Source organism: Pinus tabuliformis, chromosome Q, assembly GCF_031772625.1.
Source record: "Pinus tabuliformis cultivar Carrire ecotype Pingquan chromosome Q, CPIR1, whole genome shotgun sequence".
Lineage (NCBI taxonomy): Eukaryota > Viridiplantae > Streptophyta > Pinopsida > Pinales > Pinaceae > Pinus > Pinus tabuliformis.
This window is the reverse complement of record NC_142296.1, coordinates 620103303-620110691: the sequence shown is the minus strand read 5'-3', so window position 1 is coordinate 620110691 and position 7389 is coordinate 620103303.

The window sequence follows — 7389 nt, the reverse complement described above, 5'->3', positions numbered from 1 at the left end:
AGCCACCCAATCTAGTTAGTTGAAATAATATCTCAACTACACAATCTAACTAATTAAAAATCATTATATGATGAAGAATATCACAAAATAAAGACAAGAAAAGTAACAGATAATATCTCCAATATATCTAATAAAAGTTTTGGCCTTTATTTTGGTGTTTTTTTATATGGTAGATATTTTTTAGAATAGTATGTTTAAGTTGTGAAATCTACAAAATCGAAGTGTCCCAAAAGCTTTTCAAGTTGTTGAATCCATTTATGAATTTGAAAACACATTTGAACCAACAAGAAATCACAATTTCACCCAAAATTGTAAAAGCAAAAACGTTTATTACTAAAAAACACACACATATGATTTATGCTCTTTCTACCATTTTAGTTAAGTTGATTAATTAAAAAAATATCATATGAATATCAATCATCTTTTTTTTGCATCCGGTATTAGTAAGCCTTGGTATTGTAAAAAATACTATTTACTAATATCCATGGCAAAATGAGAGTAAATATCAATCATTAAGAATATTGATAGATGTTTTTCTAAATTTATATATGTTTAACTTATATATTAATTCATTTTACAAATACTAATAATTTAAAATAAAAGTATAATTTAGCTAATTTTTTTGAGTTTAAGTTTATGTGACTTGAATTTAAATACTTGATATATCTCTTTCACATCCATCACATAAATTTATTGGAGCCAACCATTCAAACCAACAAAAGTGGTTCATCATTAGGGCGATAGAATGATGAACCACATTGGACCATCTTGGTTTGTTTGAAATGTTGGCCCCAATAAATTTATGTGATGGAAGATATATTAGTTAATTTTTATTAAAAAAATTAATTTTGACAATATGAAATGTATCATGAGAAAAGTGTTTTGATGACTATAAATATTTACCAACTATTTAATTTATATTACATTAATTTATATAAACCAATCTAGATCCATCTTAACTCCGAATCTACTAAGCGTGAGAGGGATCAATATCTTTTCACTCTAAAAGAGATTTGCACCTTAAGACATTTGATCCCACTCGACACTTTGTAGATCTAGAGTTAAGATGGATCTAAGCTGGTTTAATTATTAATAATTGATAATTGATAATTATTATTTTATTTTTATGTAATTTGACCTAGCCAAAATATTTTAATTAATAATTATAATTATAATTTTTATTTTTATATCTTATTTATTTATTTAATTGTATTTTAATTTGATTTTTATTGTTATGTAATTTGACCGAGTCAAAATATTTACATAACATAACATAACATAACATCTCTTCCAAATTGGGTTGGAGAGCACCTCTAGGCACCAACCTAGATCCATCTTAACTTTGGATCTACCAAGCATCGAGATGGATCAAATCTCTTTTCACCCAAAAAGAGTTATGCACCTCAAGAGATTTGATCCATCTCGACAGTTGGTAGATCCATAGTTAACATGGATCTAGAGGGTGGTTTAATTATTCATAGTTTATAATTATAATTATTAATTTTTATTTTTTTTTTAAGTAATTTGGCTTAGTCCAAATGTTTTACTTAATAATTATAGTTATTAATTTTATTTTTATATTTTATTTATTTATTTTAATTGTATCTTATTTTTATTTTTATTGTTATGTAATTTGGCCGAGTCAAAACGTTTACATAACATAACATAACATAACATCACATAACCTTACAACATCTCTTCCATGCTGGGCTAGAGAGCACCTCTAGGCACTAGCCTAGATCCATCTTAACTCTGGATCTACCAAGTGCTAAGAGGGATCAAATCTCTTTCACCCAAAAAGAGGTTTGCACCTCAAGAGATTTGGTCCCTCTCGCGCTTGGTAGATCCAAAGTTAAGATGGATCTAGGGTGGTTCAATTATTAATACTTGATAGTTATAAGTATTAATTTTAATTTTATTTTTATGTAATTTGACCAAGTCCAAATGTTTTAATTAATAATTATAATTATAATTTTATTTATTTATTTTAATTATATTATATTTTAATTTTTTATTGTTATGTAATTTGATCGATCAAAATGTTTACATAACATAACATAACATCACATAACATCATATAACATAATATAACCTTACAAAATCTCTTCTATATTGGGTTGGAGAGCGCCTCTATGCGCCAACCTAGATCCATCTTAACTCCAGATCCACCAAATGCTGAGAGGGATCAAATCTCTTTTCACCCAGAAAGAGGTTTTCACCTCATGAGATTTGATCTCTCTCGCACTCAGTAGATCCAGAGTTAAGATGGATCTAGGGTTATTTAATTATTAATAATTGATAATTGATAATTATTAATTTTGTTTTTATGTAATTTGATCTAGTCCCAATGTTTTAATTAATAATTATAGTTATGTTGACGGTGTTGGAAACCGCCAACGTATAGGGGATCTCCCCAATACGAGGTCCCAATTAGACCTCACACTGTTTGGGTGTAGGAGTCCTGTCCAAAAACATGGCCCAAACTTCCGTTTACTTAGATATTTTCCTTGGGTTAAGCAATTAGCATGAGAGAGAAGTGGACATGTGCATTTGAATGAGAAAGAGAGTGTGTCTTATGAATGTTCAATTGTAGATGTATCAAGGTTCTTTCACTGCAGGGGAGAGAAAGTGAGCCTCTAAAAGAGAAGTAATAGTACTAATTTAGTGGAGATACATACACATAAACAAGAAAGAATCATTAGACATCAAGCAGAATAGTTCACATAGATGCTATGATCATTAGATCATCACAACACATTTCTAGCAAGTTTATAACCAAAGTCACCGAAATAGTTCAATTACTTTAGTAGATGTGGAAGCCAACACAAACTGCAAACATTAGAAGAATAATCTTAAAACATCCATGTTCTATGCATGAAAATGAGTTGGCCAAATGGCTTCAAGTATTAAGCAAAAGTTCCAAGATACATGAGTATGGTGAACATCACTAGCTCAAATGGTGGAGTGTTAGAGCCATTACTCGTTCCCCAAAAGTACTATCTCTATCTCTCTAATGCCTTGTGGGAGAAACCAAGGCTCAAATTCTTTTGCTTGAGAAATGAGATTCCTTTTATAACTTGAGGCATGGCCTTTCATGTCCTCATGACTCTCGATGTTCCAACTTCTAATGACCTTTGGACTTCTATAACCCTTGAACTTCCAACTGACTTTTGGAATTACATATGAATCTTGGAATTACATGTCTTTGGGACTTCTTCACATGGATATTTTTTCCATACATGACTCTTTGACTTCTACTTATTTTTCTTTACAATAATTACATGATTACATCATAATCTCCATATTTAAATGCGGTGAGAATATGACAAGTCACAATAATCGATGACTAGGATTCATAGTGACTGATGACATGGACTTTTTTCTATAGGTGACAAGGATGTCACTTGTGTCTTCGATCTTTGATGTAGATTCCATGTCATTGATGTATTCACCCTCCAAAGTATCTTTGATCTCATGGAGTCTTTTGGGATACTTTGATCATTAGGATTTCAACGTGTTCTTCATTCTTGAATGCTTCCTTTGACTTCCCTCTTTACCTGGTATTCTTCATGCATCCTTTCCATGCTATTTTGGAATACATGCAACTAAAATCACTCATGGCAAGAAAACATCAGCCTAAAAATATCCTATCCTAACATTTTTCATTAAAGTTTTATGTTCATGACTTATTGGTGCACTCAGGAAGAGCAAGGAAAGTTCTGGGTGCAAGGGTGAACTTCGAAAAGATGAAGAGATGAAGCTTCAAGGCTTCAGGATGTTCTCATGTACTTAACAAGAGAGAGAAAAATCAAGGGAGAGAATAGGGCATAGGTCCAAAGGATGAAGGAAGAGCATTTGAGATTCCCAAGTGTGTTTTACGCTCAAGAGAGACAAGGAGGGCGCATTGTCGAAGGTTGAAGGGATGAGGCTTTAGGGCTTCGAGGTGCGCTCATGTGCTCAAGAAAGATAAAGAGGGCATAAGATGTAGAGCTGAAAGCTGAAGGGTTAGGCTTCAGGGCTTCGTGGTGTGATCATGCACTCAAGAGGGTCAAGGAGGGCATAGGGTAACATTTTTGAAGGCTGAAGGAGTCATGATGATGATTTGATGATGCATTATGCGCTCAATAAGGAGGAAGGAATTCTTTGAGGGAGAAGTTAGGGACAAGGAAAGGAAATGAGGCTTGGGAGTGCACTATGCACCCTTGGAGGGCGCAAGGCACACTTCCAAACAACGAAGGATTTTTGATCAAGGCTTAAGAGTGCACTTTTGTGCTCCTAGCCTTGATGGGTTCACTTATGAAACTAGAATTTGTCTAAGTTTGGAAGATAGAACAAGAGGCGAACATAATGAATTTAGACATAAAATCAAGTGCAACACATACCGACTCATAAATAATACTTAGACAGGTTTAAAAAATAAAAAATACAAATCAAAACGATAGTTTTAAAACACTCCTCGAGTACAATGAATAAAGTATGTGTGTGTGCGACCAAAAGTGTCGTTTTACAACAGACAAAGGTGTTATGACCATGAAGTGCACTAGAGATATTCTAAACAATGCGATGACACTTAAGAATGATAAAGAAAACTTGAAACGTGTAGAATGCATTGAAATGACACTTGACGACCCAAGTGACACTTGACACGACAATTAGGTAGGATACAAAATTTGAATGTAGTGAAATTTTGGAGGGTGTTGTAGCAATGAGAACACTTGGCGACACATTGGACAAACTTAAGCTCTCTTCCTAGGAATAGATTTTCAGTTAAAGGGTTATCCCTTTAGGAAGTATTGATTCACCAATTATATTTCCTTGACTTTCCCTTTCGACCTGGCTACCTACATGTCACCTTACTTTTCTTTACTTGGTTCAAACATACAAAAGGTATGGATCACAATTTTTCAATCTAAGAAAGGGTAATATGCACGATGAGTTTAAGATATTCAAAGTATTAGTTTCATCTATGGTGTTTCTCCGCTCGCAATAGGTCTGTATAGTACCTCGATGGAGTCACTACATGAGCACAAGCATTGCTTCGCTGCTAGCAAACCTAAACATTACCCTGACAAAGTCACTTGCTTCACCTCCCTATGCAGGAAGCCTTTCTCTTCTTTCACCCTTTATCTATTCATTTAATAATAAATTTCTTCAAAACTTATTATTTGTATAGGCAGAATAAGGATCCTTAATTATTGATAGTAGAGGAGGTTTCCCCTTCAGAGAAGTATTTATATAACCTCTCATATTGGTTTTCTCGCTTTAGATTTTCCCCTTATCCATTCTCTACTATATTGGGTAAGCATGTAACACATCAATTAGATTTCACACTAAATTAAGGAGTTCAGATATTAGAATAGATGCGGATATGATAGGTTCCCTCAAGGTTTTCATTTTGGATGTATCATATTTTCCGTCTGGAATTAGCTCAACCTATAACATCTTCCCAAAAGAAAGAAGGAGAACTAAAAAATAACCAAGTGTTGTGGTTGTCACATTTTCTCTTCATTCCACTAAAAAGTCCTTTTTGAGCCATGCACTCTTTCCACACAAGGTCTTATTTATGTAAAATGACCAGGACACAACATAAGATGAGACATGACTTGACACAACAAACATAAGACCAACAACAAACACTAAAGAAAAGAAAAAGATTGTACATGAAACACAACTTAGAGCTGCTACTAAAAATAGAGTTTCAAATCTTGGCCATTGACAAGAAGAGAGCCAGTCCTCCCATCTAAGGATTTTGGCTTGAAAGTATTATAACCGAGTTTTTCTTTGCTGCTATAGGGGCCAATCCACAGAGATTTGAACTTCGTGTGTTTTCCTTTCTCCTCATGGACTTTACCCCCCTTCAATACTAAGTCACCCACATCGAAAATATTTGTCCCTGCAGAATTTTTTGTCAAACCAATGCTTGATATGGCTTTGATGGATAGCACATGTTTCTTTGGCTTTGAGCCTTTCTTCCTCAAGTTTGAGCAAAGTATTTATCTTGCTTTGAACTAGAAGGAAAGGTCGACCTTGGGACTCTTGGGAGAGCTGCAAGGCTGAGAGATACAGGTTTAGAGGCAAGATAGCTTCTTTGCCATAAACCAAAAATTACGGTGAGGTTTTGAGGGAAGTCTTAGGAGTTACACGGTCAACCCATAATGCATTTGTCAAAGCATTGTGCTAGTTACTTTGTTCAAAGAAAATGGTTTTCTTGATTATGTGAATGATATTTTTTCTTGTTGATTCAACTAAACCATTTCCCTACGAATAATAGTTAGATGCATGCTTCAATACGATACCATTTTCTAATGCGAGTTCATAAAGTTTAAATGATGAAAAATAAGTCGCATTATCAAAGAAAATAGATGTTGGAACTCCAAACCTAGTTATAATGTTCTTGTTTAAGAATTGGATGACTTCCTGGTCATTAAATCGTCTTAAAGGAACTGCTTTTGTCCACTGAGTAAGATAATATATTTCTGTTAAAATGTATTGGTGTTTCTTTGACAAATATGGGAGGGTTTCTCCAATAACATCTAATCCCCACTGTTGGAATGGTTCCTCAAATACTACTGGTAGCAGTGGGGTGGCTGACTTTTGACCTCAATCGACACATCTCTGACAAGTTAGGCACTTGCAAGCATAAGCATGAGCGTCCTTGAATAAGATGGGCCAATAATAACCATCCCTCATTACTTTATGCGCCAGTGTATCACCCGTATAATGTCCACTTGTCGGTCCGTCATGTAGACCTCTTAATACCTTCTCCTTATCTTGAGGCTCAAGTCATCTTAGCAAGATATCATTGTGGTTCTTTCTAAAAAACACTCCATGAACGAGCTGATAGGATAGAGCTTTAAGGTGGATTACCATATTTTTTTTATTCGATAAATGCATGGGAAAGGTGTCATGCTATAGGAATTGTCGTATATCTGAGTACCATGACACTATGTTGTTTGTCTAGGGAACTTTTTCAACACTATACATTTCTATTTCCTACTCCCATCTTGAAATATCTTGCTTCAAAGCATCTCTTGCTTCTGCTGCTAATTGACAAAGGCCATGACCCTTAATGATATGAACTAGTTTAAACTCCAAATCATATTCTTGTAGATAGGTCATCCAATTTTCCCTCTTCTCACCCAGCTCCTAATGTTTAAAGAGTGTTCTGATGGTTGGATGAGGCACATATATGATTATACGAGCTTTAAAGAGAGAGGGCTTGAAATGTTTAACTACCTTATATACAACATAAGCTTATTTATCAATGGTAGGGTAATTCATCTTTGACCCCTGTAAGCCAACACTCATGAAAGAAAGATGCCATTCATTTCCTTCAGTATCCTTCTGCATCAGTATGACCACCATAGATGAACTTGAGGTGAAAGTATA